Source organism: Macrobrachium rosenbergii, chromosome 54, assembly GCF_040412425.1.
Source record: "Macrobrachium rosenbergii isolate ZJJX-2024 chromosome 54, ASM4041242v1, whole genome shotgun sequence".
NCBI classification, from domain to species: Eukaryota; Metazoa; Arthropoda; class Malacostraca; order Decapoda; family Palaemonidae; genus Macrobrachium; species Macrobrachium rosenbergii.
Genome location: NC_089794.1, coordinates 33,008,956 through 33,035,343, shown reverse-complemented (window position 1 = coordinate 33,035,343; position 26,388 = coordinate 33,008,956). Strand labels below are relative to the sequence as shown.

The window sequence follows — 26,388 nt, the reverse complement described above, 5'->3', positions numbered from 1 at the left end:
TACAGCTGTGTGATAAAAGATTTGGTTGTGGTTGCTGTTGCAAGCTTGTTAATGAGCAATATAAAAAATACTGTGCCCAATAAAACTTTCCAAAAAGTGCAGTACATTGCAACTTGAAAAATCTTACATTTCAGGTGGGCAGTCCTGCCAATTCATGTTGTAAACAAACCTCGGGTATGATATATTAAGCAAAAGACTTAAGGACAAAAAAAAAGTATTAAATACAAATGAGAATTTTATGAAAACTGTATTGGTACATAGTACAAAACATTTCCCCTCATTTTGAGAAAACCCATCCAATATCAAAAATGTTGTACAGTAATGGACAGACCATATTTATCTGATGGCAGAGCATTATAACAAAATGCCAGTATTGTACAATATACTAGCCTATTTGAACACAAATCTATATATAATCATTCCAAGCCATATCAGTTTGGAGCCTTAGGTACAGTTGTTGGTCTCCCCATACTATAGGAATAAGTTAACAGCCTCCCTCTCCTCAACTTCTGGGTGAGAGGCTGTGTGTCTGCTTCCTGGGCTAGGGTTCCTGGTCTTCAGTGGTAGTAATTGTGGTGGGACAGTTGACCTGAACCCTCCAAGCTGAACAGTTCACTCATCCATCCTAATGTATGTGGCAGCTTATGTCTGGTTCCCATCCAAGAGGTCACCTTCATCCACCAATCATTCATTCTTTGTTTGGACAAATCATGTTAACAGTACTGGTCCTGGCAGCATGAGCCAATAAGGCAAGAGGACTCCCAGATGAGTAACATGGAAACTCAAAGAAACATATGTGGTGCAATGTTTGTAGATGTATGCAACGCAAAGTAAAGCACCAGTTCCATGTGCTGATCATGCAGATGGTGTGATTGAGGGCAAACTAGATTACCTTCCATATGGTTACTGTTGAGCCTTTCCACTTGTCCATTACTGATAAGACAATACTAGGTAGTACAACTTGTTGCAATTCTTCTCGGAGAGGATTTAAGATCTTTGGACATGAATGATGTACCTTGATTAGAGTGGAATGTATTTAGGCTTCCCACGGACTAAATATCAGGTCTAGACACTTAATTACTGTTGTCATGTTCATGTTGGGACATGGGAAGGCAAAGGGGAAATGTGAGAGTCTTCAACAACAACCATGAGTAAATAGGGGTTATGTGGTGTTTTTGGAAGTAGTCACTTGAAGTTGATACTTGGTCTCTCCACCAGTTTTGTGGCCTTGAAGTGTATTACTTCTTGAGGCTAGTAGAACTGCAGCTAACTCTGCACAGACCTTTCTAACATCCTCTGTGGAGAATTGGAGATTCTTTGATTTCTAAAATTGCAGCAGACAGGCCACTCCAGGACGACAATGTCCATCATATAGATTTGAGTAAGTGTTGATGCAGATAACAGAATATCAGAAGGCAAAATTTTCTTTTTTGGACGACACTGCAATGTGTAAAACTAAGATTGTAAGTTCCATTCACCAATCTTGAATCTTGCTATTCTTGATCTTTGTACTTATTTTTAGTTAACATATTAGCTATAGTGTGCTGGTCAGTGACGAGTTCAAAACATTGTTGGGCTGCCAGGGTAGCCATGGCTCCCTTTCTATGTGATACTGTGCACCTGACTTCCTTGTAGTCCTAGACATGAATGCCGGTGGCTTACCACCCTAGTTTAGTACTGCTGAGACACACACTTCAGAGCCATACATTCAGCTTCAAAAGGTAAGTTTTCATCCACATAGTGAATGAAGGGTGGCTTTTTCAAGTGCTTGCTCAAGTAGATTCAATGCTTTCAAGGCCACTTCATCTAGTTAATCTCTGCCCTTGCTAGTGGCTGAATCTTGCTTGCGAAATCCTGTATCCACTTTGCATATAGGCAAACATCCTCATGGCTCTCGAGGATCCCAGGTTTGTAGTGGGCGGAGTCTCCCCAAGCCTGGCTATTTCCAACAGTATTCAAGAACATTGTAGGGTAAGGAGTCAAACTCATGACCAAGAAAGAATTGTACAATCTTAAACATATGTCCAGCACTTGGTGATATACACTTATGTCTATTAAGGTGGAAAACGCACCTTACTGTGGGAGGTCATTCACCATGTCAGTTCTTGTAGTGGGTAACCAACCAACACAGTTTACTAATTTTAAGCTTGGGAATAAATCAACACAACCCTCCTCCTGACACCTTCACTACCATGCCCTGTGCCCTCCATGGAAATATGCTAGTTTCAATTATGCCTTCTGCAAGCAGATTGTTTCTTCAGTGGATTTCTTGTCCTAGTAATGTGTTTAGTTTTAGGTAATAGATTTGGAAAAAGAGATGGTTCCTCCACTGCAGTTGTTGATAGATCACGAGGAGTCATTACCAGTAATTATGGTTACATTTGATTTTCTTTTTTTTTTTAAAAGTCCTGGTGCCAAGTAATACTCCAGAGCACAGATCTTTCATTAATCCAAGACGTGGACGCAAAAGTTTGTCTAGAGAGAAGAGATAGATCTACAATTACCTGCTGTTGCAAGTTTGTGTAATGACTCCTGATTGACATCCTTACCTGATCAATGCACCTTCAGCATTAAATGCCATGGATCACCCTGATCTGTACACCTGTTGTTACTGCAAGAATCAACTTCCTTACCCTGATCAGTGCACCTGCAGCATTAAATGCCATGGATCATCCTCATCTGTACACCTGTTGTCACTGCAAGAATCACCAAGTGCACGTAACATCTGTACATAGCTTGTTGCTGCGATGGCTGCTCAGTAGTGCCTGCAACTAATTTTGACTTGCATACCAGAGGAAAATGACCTTTCCTGACACAATGTTTGCAAGTAATGCCATATGCTGGACAGTTAACACCCTTTGTTTGTAGAGAGAGCAGCTGCCAGTGTTTACTTCTCTTCAGTACTTGTCACAACCCTGCGGTGTGTCCTTCATGGCACTCACCAGATTGTCCTCTGCTGCCTGTGGCTGGTCAGGGTTACCATGGCAGCAGTATGTACAGCCAATGGAGTCCAAGGTTTATAAGCACTGACATTGTGCTGGGCTAAACCTGAAGAATAAACTTGATTATGAGCTGCTTGTAGATCTCGAGTTTTGTTTTCTGGAAGACTCTGGTGAATCATAGGTGAAGCTAGGCCTTTAATAATTATTAAAGGCATCTCTAATTAGTTCCTCTGTACTACTCTGCACGAACATCCTCTAATTTACAGTCCTTACCTAACTTGCATAGCTCTCTCAAAAACTCTAGATACTAAGGTCTTTGCTGACATGTTGCAAGTGAATACCTTGCAAATATTTCATTTTGCTGACACATCGCAAGTGAATACCTTGCAAATATTTCATAAGAGGTCTTTACATACAGTTCTCTAGGTTAGCAATGGTAGTTTCAAAATCTGTGCATTCCTTGATATATTCAGATTGGTGGGGTAATGTTATTTACTAGTGCCCTGAGTTGTCTGGTGTGTTAAGCCCTATCCCAGACTCTTCAACGAAGTTAGAGAACGTCTTGTTGCAGTGCTGTTGCTCCACTTCTGTAGGGGAGCTGGGGTCCAAGTCCAGGTGTTCTGGCTTCAGTAGTTAATCCATTGTTGAGCTGCATAAATTGCTGTGACCTTAGAAAGTTGGGCTGCTGCTACCCCAAGATTTATCAAATTCAAACAGGTAAATCTGCAATAAACAAAACCTTTCAGTACTTGAAAAATAAGTGGAACTGACTAGTTCCAAAATAATGTGCAGGACATTGCACCTGGTAAATAAATTTAGTGGTAATATACGTACACAGATAAAAGGTTGGAATCTTACATGTTGAGTGGATGGTTCTGCCAATCCAAGTCAAACTAACCTTGAGAATGATAAGCAGTCAAAAAGACAAAAATATGAAAGTACAAATGACCATGAAAATCCCAGTACTTATTACAGCAGATTGAATATCTTGTATTCTGATAGGTCAAGAGAAACTTCGATTTGGAAAGCTTTGGGTACATACTACTTTTTTCATGTGATTTTTGTAAAACAAATTCTGCTTATGTACACTTTTTATGGAGGAAGAATAAGTAAGTTCTCTCTGATACATAGTAAGTACTACATATTTATTATACTTTGTTGAAAATTTTCTGGAATACAGTTTACAAATTATAAACATATCACTTCTGGAAAAATTGTAGTTCACCCAATGGAAAATCTTTTACTTAACCTAATAAAATTTCACTTACGGAAAATCTTTACTTAACCCAATAAAATTTCACTTATGGAAAATCTTTTACTTAACCTAATAAAATTTTAAGTTTTAAGGTGATATAGAGTAATAAGCTATTTTTTAATATTTTTCAGAGCCTGCATTTACAACAGAATGTGCTAGTAGTGTTCCCTGCATAAGGCAGACCAATGGAAATTTATTAGAGCAAACTATTTGGCTTCACAGTTGTGGTTTTAGTCAAAATATTGAGTTGCTTGTCCTAAAGCCACCTAACATCTCTCTCCAAATTAACAGAACAGAATATAAAGTTTAGATAGAATATACAATTTAGGCTGAAGGCCAGGTGCTGGAACCTGTAAGGTTACTCAGTGTTGAAAGGAAAATTGAGAGTAACAGGTTTAAAAGATGTAATAGTAGGAAACCACTTACATCAGCTAAACTCGAGTACAGGACCTGAGGCAGTTACAAAAATTGACAAGTGTCAATGACTAAAATGAAAGATTTTGGGCTTCTGGTTGAATGGGCTTTTAAATTTTCACATTTTACCAAATCTTATTGTTAAGATAAACCCAAAACTCGACCTCTAAGCACTAGTAATTAACGTTATGATTAAAATTAAAATTTTCTAATAGATTTATGAAAATTTGACTAAAACAAGTGTGAGGACATTTCAGCCAATCAGCATCTAAAACTATGAAAAAGAAGGTTCAAGTGGTTAGACGAAGACAGAAAGTAGTAGTAGTAGTAGTAGTAGTAGTAGTAGAAAAAAAAAAATAAAAAAATAAAAAAATAAAAAACCCAGCCCAGAAACTTTCAAATCTTAACCTCAAGTAGTTATATTAAGCAACTGGAACATTTGGTGGTAGTAAGTTCTATGAAAAAGTCAAAATGTTTTTAAGGACAAAGCTATGGAGGCAGGTAATTTTTTTTTATATGTAAACACTCCACAAATAGAAATGTATATCCTTACTTTTGCTTTAAAAATCTGAAAACTGAGAAATCCCTGAAAATGTACAAGGTGACTTTACTTTCATGAATACAGTAGCTGATTAACATAAAACAGCGTAATTATTTCATGGCCATTCAACATTTGTTGGTACCTACTAAAATATCAATGATCTGTTTTCTATTCAAAGAAAACTTGTGGGTGGCTCGAGTGAAATCTCTGGCAAGACTTGATATAATTGGCAAAGGAATGAAGTATGCTTGTTCACAATATATTTTAAGCACATGTAATACTCCTAGATGTTGTAAATGTTTAAAAACGAAGATTTGTTATCAATGTTTAAAAACATGAAAATTAACGTTAATTGTATTCTATAAGCTTGTGAATTTTTTTAATGGCTATGCCTTACATAAATTTTTAGATGTTCAACTTCAAAAAATTTTTTCTTTTATAAAGTTTTGGCAGCCATATAATACTGAATACAGTATTTTGTTAATTTGTTTTAATTTGAGCTTATTTTACATTTTTCAATCTGAACAAAAAATACTACCATGTACATTACTTTCTTACAAACATTTCAAATACTCCCATCTACTTTCATATTACTGTACTATATGCTGCCACAAATTCATTCATACTAAAAGTACAGTACTCGTTAAAATCCGAATTCAAGAGCAACATGAATTTCTAAAAATAGAGTGTCTTTCTGCACCTGCACGTCATGTCAGTTATTTACAATTATATTTACCACCAGTATTAAAATCAACACCAGGCATCAATGTGTTTCCCCGATAAACAAAAATTCACCAGGATCCAAGAAATAATGTTCAATACTGCTGGTCTGGTTGCCCAACAAACCGTAAGTACTCTGCCATATTTGAAAATTGCACAATTTCAAAATTCCAGACAAATTAAACCAGTGGTCTGTACAGTATATAGATTACTAACACTGGTAACTGAAATAAATGAGTGAAGGGTTTCAGATATAAGTTGTTGGTTCTTCCAAAATACTTAAGCGTTCTTCAGACTGAATGCAGTTTACCAGGTAAAAAAAAAAAAAAAAAAAACATTTACTTAATGTCTGACCACGCCTACTTCAGCCAACAGCTCAAATCTGATTCACAAAACAGCATGAAATTCCACAAATACACTCAACGTTTATAGTCCCACTGTACATTATAAAAGTAATGCACAGATCACTAGCATACTAACCTTAGGAAGAACTAACAGTGCCTACAAATTCCACTAGCTTGTATGTCCCGATTACCATGAATGTAACTTTTACCATCCAAATTCCAACTGATAAGGAAGCAAGCTACACTTTAAAAGAGCAAAATCCTAAGTTAGTTACTTGCGACCTTGTCAAGTTCCTATGCAATTTCAGTGATCTTGAAGAAATAAAGTACCTTGACCAGTTACAAAAAACCTGCAACTTGCAATGACCTCTACTCCTGTTCAACCTTTACTGCAGCATTGCCATTAACTACTTAAGGCGAGGCTGCCTTGGTACAACTGTCAGCCTTCTCAGGATTTGATTTTTCTCCCTTTTATTTTAAGCACACAAATGAAAATGACCAGAGATGTATAGTGTGAGCCACAAGCTGGTACCTCCACCTTCTAAGTACAGTACTGTATTACATGGACCATGAAGTAAAAAAAAAAAAAATTGGCACAATGAGAAACTCAAAGAATTAAATTAAATTAGGGGTTTGTCAAATATGTGAGAAAGCCACCATTGCCAACAAATTCCTATTACCTTTTTTAACTAGATCTCAGCAGGCAATAGAGAAGTTTTCCCCCTTATGTTAAGACCAAAGGTTTGACCTATATATGAACAACTGGATAATGTTTAACACTAAAGAGAAAAGTTGTGAAAGTAAACTAATAATTTTCAAATTTATGCTAATTTTCTTGACTAGACATTTGGCAAAAACATTCAAATATGTAGAGTCCTGTCAAAAAGTACTCAGTAAATGGAACAAACTATATAAACTACAGCTGACATTAACTTATGCAAAGAAATACAAGTGACCAAATACTCACAAATTCTACAATTTTTAGTTGAAAATTTTATTACCACTGGAATAAATTAAAAAGTGTTTTCTTAAATTACAATGTACTTCAATCACCATGAACCTGTCACCTAGGTAGTATTTGGAAGCCCATTTTTATTATGTATCAAGATCAGTATTTAATATGCAATTTTCGAAAATCCAAAACTCTGCCCAATACAGTAATATAATGCTCTATTTCAAAATGGAGAGCATAAAAAGAAACTATACATTTTAACCATGGATATATAATTTTGAATCTTCCATCAAGAGTACCAACATGCTCTATCTAGAATGCTGAGAGATCATATACTTTAGGTTACCAAAGAAGCTGAGCAGACTACTAAATCTTCAGACCAGTTTTATGCTGCAAACCAAGAGAGAGCTCTCTAAATACCTAGGCACACCAGTAGCAGTCTTAAAAAAAAAAAAAAAATTTAGGGAAAACGTCCACAGGGAGAGTCATGTTAGCTCAGCATGAAGTTTGAGTATGCATAAGCCTTATAGCCTTAATAAAATGTTAACAAAATTAAAGGGCACATATCTGCATGTTCAGCTTACTGCAAACCAAGGTAACACTATTTACAACCTTAAAACCAATTAAAATGTAACTTACAATAGTAACGTGAGCAGGTAAGTTTACACATCATGGTAGCCGAGGGGTTTGCTCTTTGAGTAGGCTAATAGACAAATTCCTGAATCACAACTAATGGCCTTATGTCCTATGTTAATTGAGCCAGTTCGGTTACCTACTACCATGAACACAACCCCACACACTGAACCACTGCTATGACGACTCAGATGATGAATTTTGTTCTTCCATTCTTTCAAGATATGAGGATTTTTGTTCGTTCTTTCAAGATATAAAAAACATCTGTACTTTTGTCAACAAATTAAGCTACTAAATTAAAGTGAATCATCTGCTGAATTTCACAAATTGTCACATTCTTATTTGGACCTTTGATTGCTATAAACAGTTAGTTTGAACACTAAATTGTATGGTATTAAAAACAAGCAAGGTTCATGTATGAAGGCATAAGAATTTGAAAAGTTCAATTATCACTTTGTCTTAAACAATGTAAGATGTGGGAGATTACTTTGATTTTTCAGATAAAAGTATCACAATTAATACAATTTTTACAAAACTACAAGATTTTTGTTAACCCTTACATGAATCACTATGATACCCTTTACTTAAATGAACCTAATAAATACGCCCACATGAGATAGTCATGTGCAAGGGGTCTCAATTTCAAAGAAAACTTCAATACTGTGTATATCATTTTCAACTGCACCACATTCAATACTGCTTACCAGACTACTTGTATCACATTTGCAGAACTTAGCACTGTAGGCTAATTCTACTCATTACCAGCAGGCTTCATGAGAACTCGCCAAATAAATATACGGTATTTGTTCTAAATTACCCATAATTTCTTTAACTTACAACATGCTACATATCTGTGTAACTGGTATACTATCTGCAGTGTGTTTTGCTTCACAAAACTTAACCAACCTCTGCTGGGATTTAAAACCAAATGCAGTACAATATTGGAGAATCAAGAATATTTTAAAACTTAAAAGCTCCCTTCAAGATACTGTTCAGATTAAAAGCTCCCTTCAAGATACTGTTCAGATTTCAACTATTTTAGAATACTGAAGTTGACAGAATTTTGAACTCTTGAGATTAGGAAACTGGATTTAACTTCAAACCGCAAATTTTCAAGTAGTACAGTACAGTACTACCTATAGTACACTGATGCAACAAATCAAAGGCTTATATTTACCACCTATAAAACTGAAGCATTTCATACTATCTTCGGCTTCTACAATTTACCTCTGATTTGAGAGTCTGAACCTCATTATCCCCTTCCTAACAGAGAGAATCCTCAAAAACAGTATCAAAACAGTTGCTTAATTTATATAATTCACAAAAATCAATTGTACTATTTCTAAAAACAAAGTTAAACCTTTCTTATTGTTGTAATCTAGTCAACAGACAACCTTTCAAGTTTCTAGATAAGGTGGATTTTCTTAAAACTCCATTTTATAAATAGGCTACTTCCTTTCTGGAACTCAAAGTTTTACCACCAACATGTTTTGTACTCATCCAAGGGAAGATATGTAGAAACAGGAATTCTGAGTTCAAAATTACCCAATGAGAAGTTAAAGCCTAACACTGACTGTTCCTGGAAGTTGAGATTCAAGGATGGCAAATGACATCAAATTAGCAATGGATTAGGCATTAGGTGAAATAACATGTGGATTTAGTTGCCTATAAGGCCTAAATCCAATAGATTAACAAAGCTTAAAATAGCCTTCCTTGACTTAATAATAATAATAATAAAAAGACCAAAGGTGAAGGACTACTCCCTGTGTAACAGTCAATGACAAAATTCCTGAGCTTAAAATTCCTTATGTACAGTACTATAAATGCAGCTGCTGATGTTTGCAGATGCATTAAACATACATGATCCAGATAAAATAAACTATAGTCAAGAATTAGGCTTAATATCAAATTGAAAAAATCTACAATGGTTCTCACTGACATAATAGAAGTCAAGGTTAAAAAATGTAGTCAAGGTAAAAAAATTTAGGAGCACCCCTTTGAGGGGCATCCTTAGATTCTATATTCAAGGGGACTAAAATCTTGTGGATTTCACTTTCCATTGACTAAAATCTTGTGGCTTTCACTTTCCATAGATTAAAATCTTGTGGATTTCACTTACCATTAACAATTCATTTATCTTTTTATATTAAACATATTACAGTACTGTATTAGCAAACCTACATTAATTGTGAAACAACTCAGTTTAGTTGAAAAAAAAAAAGTATTGGTGGCAAATGGGTTCAGCCAATCCAATGAGAGAGGAGGCATGAGCTGACCTCCCTTAACATGAAAGAGCCGTGACATATTCAATTTCTTCTATACCGCCTTGCTAGAAGGACGTGCTGTTGCCCATCCTTCCAGAAGCTGGTGTTACAAACTTAAAAATAGACATACCTATTTACTATATTCTCTACAAACTACTAGAGGGTACACTAACCAACAAGTAAGCTACTTGGTCAGAAAGTCTCTCTTTAAGGCAGTTTGTTCAAATTCATGCTTCAGTAAAAATCAGGCTATTTGGCCAGAATTTCTTTTTATGGCAATCTTCTTCCAGATTTAACTCGACCAGTTAGCATTCATGGTTCACCTTCACTGGTTAGTTTGGTAAACCAAATGCAATTTCAAGTATTGCTGGGAAACTAATAAAATTTCTAAAATTTCATTGAAAAACCTAGAGAACAAGTGCTAGGTAGAACAAATATGGTGTTTAAGATTGGAAAAATATGAAAATTAGTTTTAATATGAAAATAAGTTTTAATGCCTACTAACACTCAAAATAAGAAGCCTGTCTATACCTACTACTGTACACAACATTACCTATTAACAAGATTTTGGCAAAATGAAACCTTTAATTTTACATTTTTCCTAGGTATACACAAACCACAACCTTTCATACCGAGTACCCTACAGCTCATATGCTGGACTAGCTGTTAACTGACGACTAAGAAGGGTAGCCTGGTGGGGATGGGGAAAGATGATCATCCATGATCTCCACTTTTCCTTTGGCAAGAGGCCACAATGTAAAAGGGTAGTTGAAGTGGGTTTTTATAAAAGTCTACATTTTGTATACCTAATAAATTAAAAATAACTTAAAAATTTGTCATTTGTTCCTGTGGGGATATAAACACTACACCTTTCTTACATGGGAAGAAATGCCCATGGAGATAAGAAAAAAAAAAAAAAAAAAAAAGTACCACCCACCTGGAAAGTTCAACAACCTGTTAGGTGCAACAGAAGCAAGAGCGACAACACTACTCCCACCCCTGGCAACAAGTGGCTGTGGGCTGCCAAAAGAGTTTCTGTATGACACAAATCTGGAGGGACACTTAGGAGACCCAAAACATTTTCCTGGGAAAAATTTCCGCCAATTAGCATTTTTTTTCTCAACTTACACGGTTCAGGAATAAACTGATGTTTATAGTATACTTACCTTGAACTCATTCGGGTTCAGCTTTTACTTCAGCTTGAATGATCTTGATTAGGGAGGACTGGATAGAAATGAGTGAAAACCATATTTTCCCACAATGAACTATTAAGTCTCAATACTCTAATAAAACATAGGGTGGCCAATCCAGGACCCAGTAACCACTTTGTTGAGCAGCCACCCCAGGTCCCTGGTGACCTGTTGGCAACATCCCTCAGGTAGAATGAGATGAAGGTAGCCTGACTGACAGACACCGGCCCCATCACAGGTGAGGGAAGGTTCCCATGCCCCTGATGTCATGAGCTCTCAGGAAGGCCTAACTCTGGAGGTGGTGTACACTCACATAAGCTTACAAAGCTAAGAGTTAGTATTCGAAGGCACTTCTTGAGACAACTGATGTACATATCAAGTCTAATGTAGCGAGAGGGTTTGCCCCAAGGAGATTAATAAAATCTTACAAGGGGGTTTATCACTTATGAGGCAGCTTGCAAGGCCAAGCCCTCTGAGCAATTTGTTTCATGAGGGCTTTTATTTAGTTGCCATGGTCTGACACCAAGGAATGCTAATTGTTAGCACTCTAGCACATGCCTACTTCACTCACATCTGTGTACACTTTAAAACACTAGTACATTAGTCATCATGACTTGCTCCCAGTCTTTCCTACCGGTTGTTATGGAAGGGTGAGAGGAGCAAGTACCAGCAATATGAAAGGAAGGCCAAACCTTCCGTACCTGCATTTGACAAACAATTTGCTTAGCCTCATCATCTGAGGGATGGATGGCAACTTGCCTTTCCTGCAAGCAGAAGCACAAGGGAAAAGGGGTAGGAGGATAGCCACTAGGGGTTGGAAGATTCTGGAGGGACTAGGCTTCATTTTTGGTGTGGGTCCATGAATTAAGAATGCCAGGGGAAACTTTCCTAGGCTTTCTACACCTACCACCATAGCAGGGAGTGGACCAAGCAGTACCTTCTTCAGAGTAAATCGTGTATACATCCCCTACCTCTACATGACCACAATGGGAGACAAAATGTTACAAGGCGGATTATGACCCTTGCCGCAGTGTTGATTCTATTTATTCATGTGAGAAAAATAGGGTCAAACACCCCCCCCACACACACACAGGATAAGGGTACTCAGCCAATTCTAACATGTATGGCCTCTCTTGGAAAGCGTGGGTAACCCCATCTCTCCCCAAAGTTATTCCCCTCTTTAGTCAGTTCACAGTGAGTTCAGCGCATGCAATATAGGGTACAGTACTCCGTATGTGAACGACATAGTATTTGTAATACAATACCATAACAAAATGGAGTAGCCATTCAAGGGTGCTGCCTACTTCAAATCAGTTGTCTATTAGAATAGTTACATACATAACACTAGACAGTATAACTACTAAAGCATCCTAGTCCAAACCCTGTTTCATCTCCTACTCTGTAAGCCTCAACTGTCTCCCTTACTTTGACCTTCAATCTGCTGTACCATGTACTTTTGAAGGGATTCCTTAACTACGGTATTAGCATTCATATTTTGCAGAGATAAACTTAACTTAAACCCTCCACATAACTACAGTGCAACTGATTTTCAAAGTCTGTAATATTTATTTGGACCAAAAGAACCACCTTCAATGTCAAGAACTGATGATGATGCACTTGATTTAATTATTTTTTTTTTTTTTTTTTGAAGAGCTATAAAAATAAGCAGACCACAGCTGGTGAGTGATTGAAGTTGACATTGACAGCTTGCCTTACTTCAATCACCCCTGAAGATGCAAGGTGGGAATTCCTAAATTCAACTCAATTATAACAAAACTTTTCGTAACTGGGTTACACAGCATACTGAATTACCAGATTCCAAGCACATTCATGAAATTAACATTATCACTTACCAAAGATTCTTTGCTGCTGACTTCTTGTACTGAATATTTCAGCTGAAGACTTTAATTTTGCAAGTCCAACTAGTTCTAGGTTCCTCTTTGCACAGCCACAAACACAACTGGAACAAAAATAAATGCTAAAAACCCATTAACACTTGACCATCATAAAATTCATGTTGAGCACCCACTCTGCAAATGTTAAGCAAGTAATTAACTATAGGTGTGCTGCTGCATATTAACTTAACAGAAGTTCAATACTGCAGTTCTAACACTGAAAATTACAAACTTGACACCTACATTTCATTCAATCCTAGTTCTTATTTATGAAAGACTTATCTCAAATTTACATTGTACCATCACTTCCTATCCAGTGCTAATTTGACTATGTCCAACAAAGCTTCAAGTACTGTATCCCTTACCTATGGATCACCTATAAAAACTTCAGATTGTATCCATACTACTACTGTACCATACATGGCACTGGCTACTTCTACCAAACAGGTTACTAAATGGATGACAATTTATTGCTGTTCTTAATTTTGGTTATCCATTACAATTTCCCCAACTTACAACATGCTACATTTCAAGATAAGGTATAAAATTTATTTAGAATATGCAATGCTTCAAATATTTAATGTATCCTACAAACAGGATTTCAAGCCCAATACATCCATTTAGGTTAAGTATACCTTAGTTTAACCAGACCACTGAGCTGATTAGATTTATTTTACGTGGCTAAGAACGAACTGGTTACCTAGCAACGGACCTACAGCTTATTGTGGAATCCGAACCACATTATGACGAGAAATGAAATTCTATCATCAGAAATAAATTCCTCTAATTCTTCATTGGCCAGTCGGAGAATCGAATGCTGGGCCAACAGCGTGCTAGCTGAGAGCTCTACCCACCCCACCAATGAAGAACAATACATCCACTAAAAAAGCAAATTTTAAATCTTCAATAGCTTACTTTAGATGCTAATAAACTAAGTACATGCTTTTTATAACAATGTTTACTGCATGAACAAACACTCAAGCTTAGAAATTGCATCAATGTGAATTTGAAGGCAAGTTTCCAAAATACAGTACATACTGACATAATAGCCCAATTTTAAGAAAAGCATTATGGCTACTGACATTTTAATCAGGTTAATTTCATCTGTGGCTTGTACAATTTAGCCCTGGTTTCATCTATCTTTGTGAACAGTAGTCAAAAACAGTTGATTAAACAATTTAAAAGTGCCCACAAATTACATTCATGTGTTGATCTGTCATTTCATGGGTTACCTATATCTATCTACTTTTAAGCACCTTTTCTAATCTAATGGCCCACTTCCTAAATATGCAATTTCCTTTCAACTTAAACTTTCACCAGTAATATATTCAATTCACCAAAGGTCCTTCAGAAGAAGAACAGAAAAGAATTTGTTCTAAATTACATGAGATACTGTAAATTAATATTTGCTGTTCCCAGAAGTTACGAAATAGAAAGTATGGCATGGGACATATCAATTCAACAGTAGGTTTGGCACTGATTAATATGGAATTAGATAGAGTTGTCTTAAGTAAGTCTCTAATTCAAACATTAAATTAACAGCAAACTGAAAATAACCCCTCATCAATTTATTAAGTGGTGTCAATGCAGTAAAGATATTTTAAAAGATTAAAAAATAAAAGGACTATTCCTTGCACCAAAGCCACTAACAAATCTTGAACTTATAAACTAACTCCATACACTAACTATTCAGACAGCAGCAGCTTTAAGTAATGTCAACCACGCATGAACCTGATAAAATTTACAATGTAATTCATTTACAATAAAAGAATTATGCATAATACTAAGGACATCAGAATATTTAATAAAAGGAAAAATCCAAATTTTCTCATCATACCATTTCTCAGGCAAGGTTAAAAAATAAAAGCAAATCTGAGAAGCCTCCTTACCTCATATCTGAGGAGACTGTGTATGGAAAGTTACTTCACACCGCTATGAAGACAAAAGCCACTGGAAATTTAATTGGCAAACTACATAAAATTGCATTGTTTCCAATTCAGGTGCATCAATTTAATTAGCTGATTGAGACAACTGTTGGAAATAAAGATTTCTATTTGCTCTGATCCTTACACACATTATGTGGCACATTAACTTCGCTGAACAGAATATTTACAGACTGCTGAAGAGCAAGAGCCCATGCTAGCACATGGCTGGCTTAATTTAGATAAAATGGAATGGGCAACAACATATATTTTTACTTTTAATTAAACTAATTTTAATTACCTGCACAGAATCTACAACTTTTTCAGAGGAACTACCTGAATAGGGTATACATAAAAATACAAAGTGGTATTTAAGACTACCAACAACATTCCAGCTGTAAAAAAAATCTGTCAAGCTAATACATGAATTGGTAACCTCATATGAAAATTACTAAGTAGCATGACCAGTTTACAATTTTAGTAACAAAATGGAACACCAAATTTAAAAGTATAGGCTGCTTGAAGTTACTTTCTTACTGAACTTCCGCTTACAAATTTCCAGTGGGGTTTCTTAATTAGTACTAGTGCTTATGTTTTGCTGGCATAAACCTATTAACTTTAACCTATATAATTATATATTAATTAACTCAGGAAGGAAATGAGCTTTAGCTCAAGTATTTATGTCCTGACCAAAAACACTAATTTAAACACCTATTAATCATGATTATGCATTGTCAATTATCTCCATTCAACATGGAACTTAATGTGCTGCTGACTTTCTGAACTGAAGATTCCACAAGGAATTAAACTCAATACAGTTACTTTAATTTAGGCTGAAGACTTTCATATTCAGAAGATAAACAGTATTCTCTTTCCATAAAGAGTATTCTTGTGGAACACGTCCACAGGGAGGCACTGACTTGAAGTTCAAGCTTCCATTAGCATAGAGCAAACAGAGAGTAATGGGAATAAAATAAATTAAGTAAATTATTGAAATACATCACAAATTAAGAATAACTGAACCACATTTAGCTTAATTTAGGCTGAAGTCTTTCAGTTACAAACTAAGAAGAGCCAAACCACTTTTAGCTTTATCTTCACCACCACCACCACTCTCAGGTCAGCAAGCTCTATTTTTGGGAAGTACCAATTCTTGGATCCTTGTTGGAAACAGCCATAAACAAGTTCTGGAACAAGTGAAAAATTAAAACCCAATAACACTGCCCACCATAAAACTGACATGTTTAGCTTCAGATCCGCAAATGTTGGTATGTAATTCATTAAAGGTGTAGAGCTATCCACTGTCACCTGAACCTAAGAACAGTTCTATTAATGGAAGTCATGAAATGGTTACCCTTTCATTCACTCAGTTTGTATGCAGTGCTAATTATATTTACCAGAGTCCAACAAAGTTTAAGCTATCCTTTATAGTTCACCCCTTTCAATAAAGGGATTTTGACAACGGAAAAATCTATTTCTGGGGGAAGACCTGTGTCACCCAGTGAAATGGTTCCAATAGCACACATTTCTAGGTATAAATATTGCTAAATATACCAGAGAAAAAAGCTATCCACAATGCCAAGGTTACTACCCCTGGATTGAGCACCATAAAGGTGTCGGTATGCACTAAGGGGTGAGTGGGAGCCACTATCACAGATGCTTCACCCAACAGATTTCTCCATTCTCAAAGTCCCCAAAAGAGGGGAGCGGATCTAACCCTTACCTCCGCTGGCTGCCACGCACCCGCCAAGGTCGTTCCAAAATTTAGCACAAACACGAGAAGACCGTGTCTCTCTTTTTCTGTGTGATTTCATCATATTCTGCTTTAATCATGTCATCCCACGAGGATTTCACACCATCTAAGTTCAGTACCCCTTTCCTGGTTGGTTTGTTTAACGTGAGAGGCACAATATTTATGATCGGTACGTAAAATATGTTTACCAGTGCACAGCCGAACATCGGCCATGTTTGCCTCTGTCGCGTTTTCGGCCTTCAGCTTTACATTATCGTTAGCAGAACGATATTCTGCTAGGCACTTTCATTTACTCCATATTGGGGCATATTCTGGAGAATTTACCATGTCGTTGGTTGGAGGCTAGGAACTTAGTTTCAGGGCTTTGTACTTTGCCTAAACATATGAACTAGGCTCAATTTTCTGATCACAGATTTTGAGCCTTTTATTAGTTTCCTTTCCTCCACCAGCGGGTTGGTGCCTTCTCATTGGTGTGTTTATTATTTTCATGATTATAGCTTATGTGTATAAGGATGGATGTCACGTCCATTCCTGGATTAATTTATGTATGTGATTTGGCGTCGGAAGGAAGAGGAAGAAGGTGAATTAAATAAAGTTCTATCTAGACTAACCTCGCCTGCCTCACTTACCACCCTACCTTCTACCTGTTGGTCATCCACGCTCATGGGCTCCAGGTGGATGTTAATAGCCGCCACCTCTTCCGTCTCTTGTCCGATCTTCTCTGCGGCCAACTCTTGTCGTCTTGGGCACCAGGGAGAGGAGATTACAGATCTCCTCCGAGAGCACGAGGGGTTGTCTGATCATTCCTCCCAAATCTGCCGACCCAGGTCTTCAGGGTTGACAGCGAAGAGCACGATTGCTGGGTTAGACTGGAAGAGAAGGTAGGACTTACTGAAAATATTCTCCCAAATTTTCGTATGTTTCCATATGAGGCATCAATATCAAAGGGGGGTTAGCAGACTCTCATCAGCGACTCATCGGACGCCAGTAGAGAGTGTAACAAATTTCACAGCCGTCCGGGTGCCAAACAGTCAGGTCCCCAACATGCACTGCACAGCTGAAGGCACGATTGCTGGAGAAACGGCTGAGCACCCTGGTTTCTGATAATGTACCATCTGTAAAAATGATGGTACATGAGTATCATTAAGCAAGACTCGCCAGACTAGGTCCGTGCCAGAGATTACATCAACTTAGCTTATGGGTGATGATACATGTGAATCAACAAGGCAAAACCCGCCGGAACTGATTCCGCAGCAAATTCTAAAACATTGCTTAAACTACCGAATGGTTAACTTATTATATAGATGTTATAAGCAGGCACTCTATGACACTATGAATAGTCGCTGAAACCTCATTGTGTCTCATAATAGGCATCAGTATCAAGGGGGTCGATATAGCCCTTTCAAATGCCCAGGCGGAAATCATATAATGGAAACCGCCAACAACCGTGACTCATATCCACGGAGTGGTTAAATGGACAAAAACAACGAAAAATCACAGCTAGTCCGGTGGAGAAGTAAATTCTAAGGTACCTTAACTGTTATTATGCATCTGCGGGACAATGTTGACGCCCAGCTACTAACCACTAAAGCAATTAGAAGCGAGCTAACTAAACACCCTATGGGAAAGGTAGTGAGTGGCGGAAACCCGGCGAATAGTGACCAGTCAGGTGGGTTGCACCCTGGAGACTATAACCACCATATGGGAGTGCTGAATGCAGCTAACGGCTTTCTCTTACGAGGACAACCTGAGGCAACGTCACTAAAATCTAATCATTAAGGTAAAAATGACAGGGACTAGGCTACATACACAAGAATATGGAGTTAATTAATCCTAGCCTGCCCTCCAAAACCAAGCTTCTTGGTCTGGTCAGGAAGGCCAGGATTAATGCCACTGGTGTGGGGAGAAGGACCTCGCCCCAAAACTGAGACAGCTTGGTCAGGTGCAAAATAAGAAGTGAGATTAAAGGGACATAGCCTAACCTCACCTTTCAAAACCTGATGGCCTGGTCGGGGAGAGCTAGGTAGCCTGAACATCGTGTAAGAGCACTGTCATGCCTAGTCTTGGTAGGTTAGGCTAGTTAACTACCTTATATTAGAAATAAAACTACCAAGCATATGAACAACCAAAATATAAGAGATAACCACTCGTTACAGACTGGTAATACCTACCATGAATGGAAAAATGTTCACTTACCAGCTCCCATATCCCCCTGAAACTTGGCATTAATGTTTCCCTTGGCTTCTAGTTTATAACAGATTTTTCATTTATACATGGTTACGCTATTCCTAAAACTAGTCCTTCTCAAAGAAATGGTGAAATCTTCCCATTTACTTTAATTCCTCGTGCAAATTGCATAAACAATTTGTGCACTAACATAATTAAACTGGCTGCTGGTACTTTGGTGGACCCATTTACAAGGCATTTAAACAAATACTTTCCCCCACAAAGAAAAGTTTCATCAACAACTTACCTCCTTTTAATCCCTTGGCAATTTTCCACTGATGAATTTCAAACTGGAGCAATGCAAAAGCAGACAACTCAGAGCGAGAATCTCTTATGGCCCTGGAAAAATGATAACCTTTGGCACTTATGATAATTCAATAACTAAAAATGCAGTTTTAGTAGTGCTGTAAACACTGGATATGTAAAAGTCAGTAGCCACATACAAAAAACTCACTCTGGGCAATCAAAAAGTCATACAAACTTTTATACTATATACGTATTTAGGTTATTGCTTGATTACATATGAAAAATAGTCAACCTATTTCACCTAAACTAATACAGTACTGACTTTTTCCTAGCCTCCTCTCGGAGGTATGCCTCCTGGACCTTCTCCTGGCTATCCTCTACGATATATTTGGGGAAACCACTCTGCAGGAATAGCAAATTGAGAACAAAAACTGCTAAAAACCTGGATCAGTAACAATATTACTAACTTCATGCCATTAAATAGTACACCACAGTCAGGGTTCTCAGTTCACAATCTGATAATAGATATCCTTTACTTTATTGTATAATAAAGTTTCTGCTACAGTGCCAGGTAATTCAATGCTTAAACTAAAGAAAATGAACATCAGCTTAGTATTAACAGTCTTACTATAAATGGAAGTAGTCCTCTGAAAAGTTCTAACTCAAGAGACAGTAATTTCTTGTAAATTATACGTTGTACTAACCAAAGTTGACAGCTAACAATAGTGAACACTTGTAATGGAAAAGTATACTGTGATGCTGCATTTTACCAGCAACAGCAGTGCAATGAAACTATTCATCCTGTCATGCCTCCTCATTATTCAGGATGCTCCTATGAAAATTTTTCTCTCTCAACAGCTTGTAGCTGAGAAAATACTAAGCTAGCCTTTCACAAAAATAAGTTTCATTATGACCCCACACTAATAAAAGCCTTGAATAAAACACACACATTTAGAACTAGGCTAAGGACCAGAAGTTTTAATGAACTACTTTCAAAAAGTGACTCAATTCATTGTGTTAGCTGCATTTTTCCATTCCAAAACCTGTTTAATAATGCAATGTTATAATTTTCAAGCATAGGCTAGTAACGTGCAAACCTGATTCATGGTCTTGATGAAACAAAGATTCCTTTAGGCTTTTAGTTGACTCCTATAAAATTATCAAAACCCAGCATTAGTTATTGAAGTAAATGTGACAAACAATTTTGAAGCCCATATAACTGTACAAGTTAAAAACACACTTCTTGGTCAATACCAAGGTAAAGGGGAGGGAACCAACATTGCTCAAAGGTTTACAATAAGTTCAATATGGATGCATAATATCTCTAATCAGAACTTCTTAATATACATTTAAGACCAGGTAATGAAATAAAACTAAATGACTAGCTGTCTAGCTTTACTTTTAATATATACTGCCTGTAGTTTTAACCAAATCCATATTTGGTACACTGAAAAAGTTGAAAGACATCATCCTAAGTTTGATGGGAAGAAGCCATCCTACACTAATACAAAGTCCCATAGAAATACATTTGTTAACCTACCTATTTATGGGTGTTGTCTATCCAAAAGCAGTAATAATTAAAGGGACACTTAAGAGACTGCTATACACTGTAGTACTTAGTTTAGCCAAAGCTCATAACTATGCTTCAAGCACAGCAACTAACCTACAAAACTCTACCTCGAAATAAACCCACACCTCTTGAACTGCATAATCATAGTTCATTGGGAATCTTTAAACAATTCAATGGCAACTACCCTATACTTTCAAATACAATATCATAAAACTTCTTTAGTAGCAAAACATCTCCCCATCCATATTCAAAAGCCTTAACCCACAAGGTCGCACAACTAAAATACTGTATCTCTAAAAAGACGTCTAAAAAGCATCATCATCCAAAATTAGGAGATTTGCAATTTTCATTTGATTAGCACAGTAGTAACCTAAACATGAGTACAAGTCATTTGAGGATTATGTATAGGAAAATTCAACTCAAGCTTATATTAGCCTTTCCAACACAATAAACATATCTGTACACTCGGAACTATGCAAAATGCTATGAAAAATACAAACACCCATTCTTCACACAGCAACAATTGTGGTTTATTCTAGTTAATGATGGACTGTAAAATAATGTCACGGCCGAGAGGGATTCCATTCTAAACACCAATTACAGTATGTACTGTACACCTCAATGCATGATGTAGAGAAGCAATGAAGGTGCTCTGGGGTTAAATATATAAAGTGTTACAAACACTTACAGGTGAGCAAAACAATTGTTATTCATAGTCTGATCACAAATTCATTAAAATGAATACGTACATATAAAACTGGAAATACATCTTTTATCTCACTCATAAATCCAAATAGCAATTTGAGTGATTTGCCATTAAGGGTAGAATGGTCCTAATTGCTGCAATCTGTATGGCTGACAGAGTGGTTCAAGCTGGGCTTCGTAAATACGAAAACTAACTTCCTTTGTATAATTTAAACATTATCTGGTAAGGTAAAAATCTGTTTCCCCATTTCAAGACCAAAAACTTCCCAATAATTTACAGCTGACACTACATAATATATGTGCTACATAAAAGCTGTTGTATTTCCTGGAATTAAATTGTAGAGTAAATTACATCGTATCAGAAGACATATGCATACTTCCCTGCACAGTTTGTATAAAGATTTTACCATTTCAGTGCAGTTAAACTCTACACGATATGCCTTCCGTGGTGTAATCTACATTCCACATAGCCTATCCCAATTAGCATTGATCTTGCCCTGTAGTAGGCATAAAACCTATAATTCCAAGGCCAAATTCAAAAGCCCATACCTCACCACTATGGAAAATTTATTGGTACACTGTACTACTGTTAGCAGTATTTCAGTACACCTTGAAGATGCACAGGCTATATTTATAAATTTTTCCCATTAGCCTATGCTAGGATTGCAACATTCAATTTTATCTGCCACAACTGTTAAATATTGATCCATGCAATGGGCATATGATCATGAAACCATCAAATTCAGTAAAACAATGTTAAGCATGAAAACCTACATAGGCTATACCCACATCCAACTGCCCAAAGGTACAGTACAGCCCCGGCCCTTGACCATATCAGAACTCAACATAATCGGATTTCGACGCAAAATTTTGAACAAATTTTGCATCAGAGCTCGAACAACAAACCAGAATCCAACCCGATGAATCTTGTGAATGTTTGTAAACAAAAGTTTTGGTCAGCTGCCGCCACTTGGCGTTGTTCCCACGCGTCATTTAAAGCCAGCTTTTTTGAGATATTTTTAAGTGATTTTGTTCACACTATTCCAGTACACTGTATGAAATTTACCATAAATTAATACTGATAGTGAACATAAACAATGTTTATATATGACCGCGATAGGTCACCAGGGTGGCGTTTTGGTTTATTTACATCCACTCATGCCACAAAAAATATTGCCGACGTAACTTAGGCAATATTTCTCAAGTTTGTGATAACTGACATAATTCAGCTAATTTTTAATATTTTATTAATTTACTGTAATAATTAGGCTTCTTTTAAGACGCTTTATTAAATTAGTAACAGTTTTTGCGCCTACCCATTACAGTGCATACTGGGATGTAGCCTAGCCTAGGCTATGGTGCTCAGTCAACCATTGGTAATACGGCCGCATTGGACGTAGGCTGGTCTTTTTTTTTTTTTATGCAGTACAGTATACATTTAAAAATGAAAAAAGCGAATCTAATACGGTTAGTTATTTAAATCTGAACTAATTTAATTGTAATTTGTGTAATGTTTCGTATAAAAAGCCAAGGTTAGGGTAATGACTGGTGGTCAAGAATGGATTAATCCATTTTCAGTTACTTATGAGAAAAATTTATTCAGATCTTGACTGAATCGCATTTCGACGCTTCGTCTGGAATGGATTAACGTCAAGGATCGGGGTTCTACTGTATTTAATAAACTGACAGGTTTTTGGCTAAAAAATCTGTGACTAGCAATTTAACATCTACATGGCCTATTATCTGTGAACTTTCATTTTCAAACTCAAAATCAATTGTGTGGAGCATACCTATATTTCAATTAATATTTGGGCTGCATATTTTACAGCCAGTACTCAAGTATCAGAATAAGTTCATAAGTCAGTAATTCTAAGTCGTGAGTTAGACTGTGGCAATTGGCGTTTTTCATGTTATTTTTCTTGCTTTACAAGAATTTAGAGTAATATTTGTCGGTCGGTTGTAACTAAACTGTAATTGACCTTTGAAAACTACATGGCTTGAATTACCTAACGCAGGGTAGGTCTAAGCCGGCATTCTGCGGCAAGCCCGCTTCTACCTCCATAGCTAATACAGCAAAATTGTAACCAGTAAACACCTCTAGGCGTTATGTTGGTATTTTTAGGCGTTTACTGGTTACAATTTTGCTGTATTAGCTACGGAGGGGGGGGGCTTGCCGTGGAATGCTGGCTTAGACCTACCCTGTGTTAGGCAATTCAAGCCGCGTAGTCTTCAAAGGTCAATGACAGTTTAGTTACAGCTGGCCAACAAAATATTACTTTAAATTCTTGTAAAGCATGTAAAATAACATAGGACAACGTCAACTGCCATAGTCTAGCTCACCGCGGACAGCCGGCTTAGAATTACCCAAAGTCTCCCTGACATTATTAATATGAACAGCTCTATAATTTGATAATAATCCCCATGTGACCAGTACTACATACTGCACTCCAGTGTGGCTAGTATTTAAAGTAAAAACTAAAATGCTCCATACACCAATGTAATGAAGGGCTATGCATGCAGAAAATTTATGGCACTGATGAATTACACGTACAGTTCACCGTGCGCCTCTCCAGATGAGCATGAGGATACAGCTATTTTTTCCTACAATGACTAGGTTATGCCCAGCTAGGGGTAATAATTTGAAAAATTCTGGAAATTTGAGCAGCACACAATTTAGAATCGTACCTACTGATACATCAGCTTACAGTACTGCCTATAAACTGTACTATAGGATACATCAAGGATTCATGGAAGTGGAATGGAATATTGAGTTTAGGCCAAAGGCCAAGCACTGGGACCTATGAGGTCATTCAGTGCTAGAAAGGAAATTGAGAGCAGGTAGGTTTGAAAAGTTTAATAGAGAAAACCTCGCTGTTGCATTATGACATAATTGTTAAGAAAGGGTGGATAGTAAGATGAAGAAAAACATGAATGGAGGTACGGTAAAAGGAGAGAAAGGGCTTGCAGCTAGAGGCCAAGGGGATGCTGCAAGGAACCTTTAGTAATTCCTACAGTGCACCCTGTGAGGTGCACTGGTGGCACTAGCCCCCTAGAGGGATCCAAGCAAGTGGCCTAGCCATTGCTTTTACCCTACGGCTAATCCTTAGCCTGTAGTCTGCTCACCTAACCTTTCATAAACCTACCCAGCCCTAGCTAGGCCTAAGCCAGGGGGGGAGGGGCATAGCCTATCTAAACGAGAAAAAAAAAGTAAAAAGCTACTTGTCTCAATGTTTATCGAGATAACAGAGTTCTATTCTTTCAAGATTTTCAGCCATTCCCGAGATGTATACGCCCTCAGGCTATGATAGGATATTTGCCTATGCGATTAGGCCTAAGCAAAATATTCCTTGGGTTCACCACTTTCGGGAATTATGTTAGGTTAGACACTTGTCTCACACTGGTAACTCACAGCAACTCTCTCTCGTGGAAATTCGCAAATCCTTTTCAGAGTCAAATGAAAAGGATTACCAGGAAATACCAGTTGTGAAAATCCCATTCCTGCAATGAATAGGCCTAGAAGGCGGCTGGTTTATATAATGAAAAATAAAAAAAAGGAAGTTGCAAAAGCAAGTGCATTGCATATTCGACCTCCTTTACATTCGATGTTGATCATTAGGGACTTCAAAAATTTCAGCTTGAATTTGACACCGATTATAAGCGCCTAAATGGGGGTGTAGGCCTACGTCCGTAACTCAGCCGCCTTCCTATAGGCTTCACAGGTCAATTTTTTACAAATTAGAATACGGATTGTTTTTCGACACATCTACTATTCACTTTACCCCAGATATTATGCTAACTACTCAAACGAGCACCAACTAAATTCAAGGAAAGGGAAATACCTTCGCCATTTTCAGTCATCTGAGCACCTGTCAACCCAATTATATAGTGCAAATTTAAGCATGCTGCCATTATGAAAACTATTAAAATCACATTCCAATAAAAGCAACGCTTACCTTGGAAAACAAGGCACTCGGTAATATATATTAATTTACAAGCGTCGTCATGAAAGTTGCCGCTTCAGTAATACGCCATATGAAATAACTTAACAAAGGACTCTAAAGGAAGAACTCAATTAGCCATTCCGAGTCCTCAACAGAACCTCACTTAAGAGAAGTTAAAGAACATTTGTACTGACTTCTTTTGTTGCCTATATGGCTTGGTAAAGTTGGTAGTTTGTTCTTCCATTGGCTGAGAGAAAGAGTTAGAGTTTTAAACGATGTTTTTCAGGAAGTGAAACTCGACCGTTACCAGTTTCCAGAATCCACAGAAGCGTCCGCCATCTTTCGTTCCAGGCACTACGAAAGTCTACGATGTTTAGGTTACAGTAAATAAACATTCACAGAAAACTGAGTAGACATATACATTAATATGTATATTAGAAAATGAAATAAATTAGGATAATGTTCGTTTCCGGTCCGACATCCTTACTCGATTTATTATTATCTTTCGAATCTTCATAAAAAATGAAATATAAAAATTCTATACCCATCACTATTGCAAACTAATATTTATCACAATAAAAAATAAAATATATATGTAAATAATTGAGGATTTTTCCCAGTTTCAATTTTGGAAATGCACTTAGGGATATTTGAAGGAACATTTGATCCCCAAGGGGTAGTACTAAACAAGGCGAAATACATTTTGAACCCCCAGGGTCCTATACTAAACACGACGAAACTCTGGTGTAGATGAATCACTGTTTTGCCATGCTTAGTGCTAGCCCTCATGTGGAACTGGAGTTCCGGACCGGAAACGAACTTTTACCATAAATTACTACGATTTCAGAGATGGACTTATTCACAGAATGTTATTT

At 37.1% G+C, this 26,388-nt stretch overlaps 1 long non-coding RNA gene across 3 annotated transcripts; it reads right to left on the bottom strand.

The window, feature by feature from the left end:
- Window positions 1–222: 222 nt before the first annotated feature.
- On the bottom strand, window positions 223–26,388 carry LOC136834947 (uncharacterized). 3 transcript variants are annotated; one of them, XR_010851931.1, is made up of 4 exons: window positions 25,708–26,388; window positions 19,299–19,390; window positions 13,109–13,215; window positions 223–3,665 (listed from the first exon to the last, which is right to left on the bottom strand). It is a non-coding gene; the product is annotated as an uncharacterized lncRNA (long non-coding RNA). The 3 variants fall into 3 exon arrangements; XR_010851932.1 differs by having other exon boundaries at window positions 25,821–26,388; XR_010851930.1 differs by having other exon boundaries at window positions 25,526–26,385.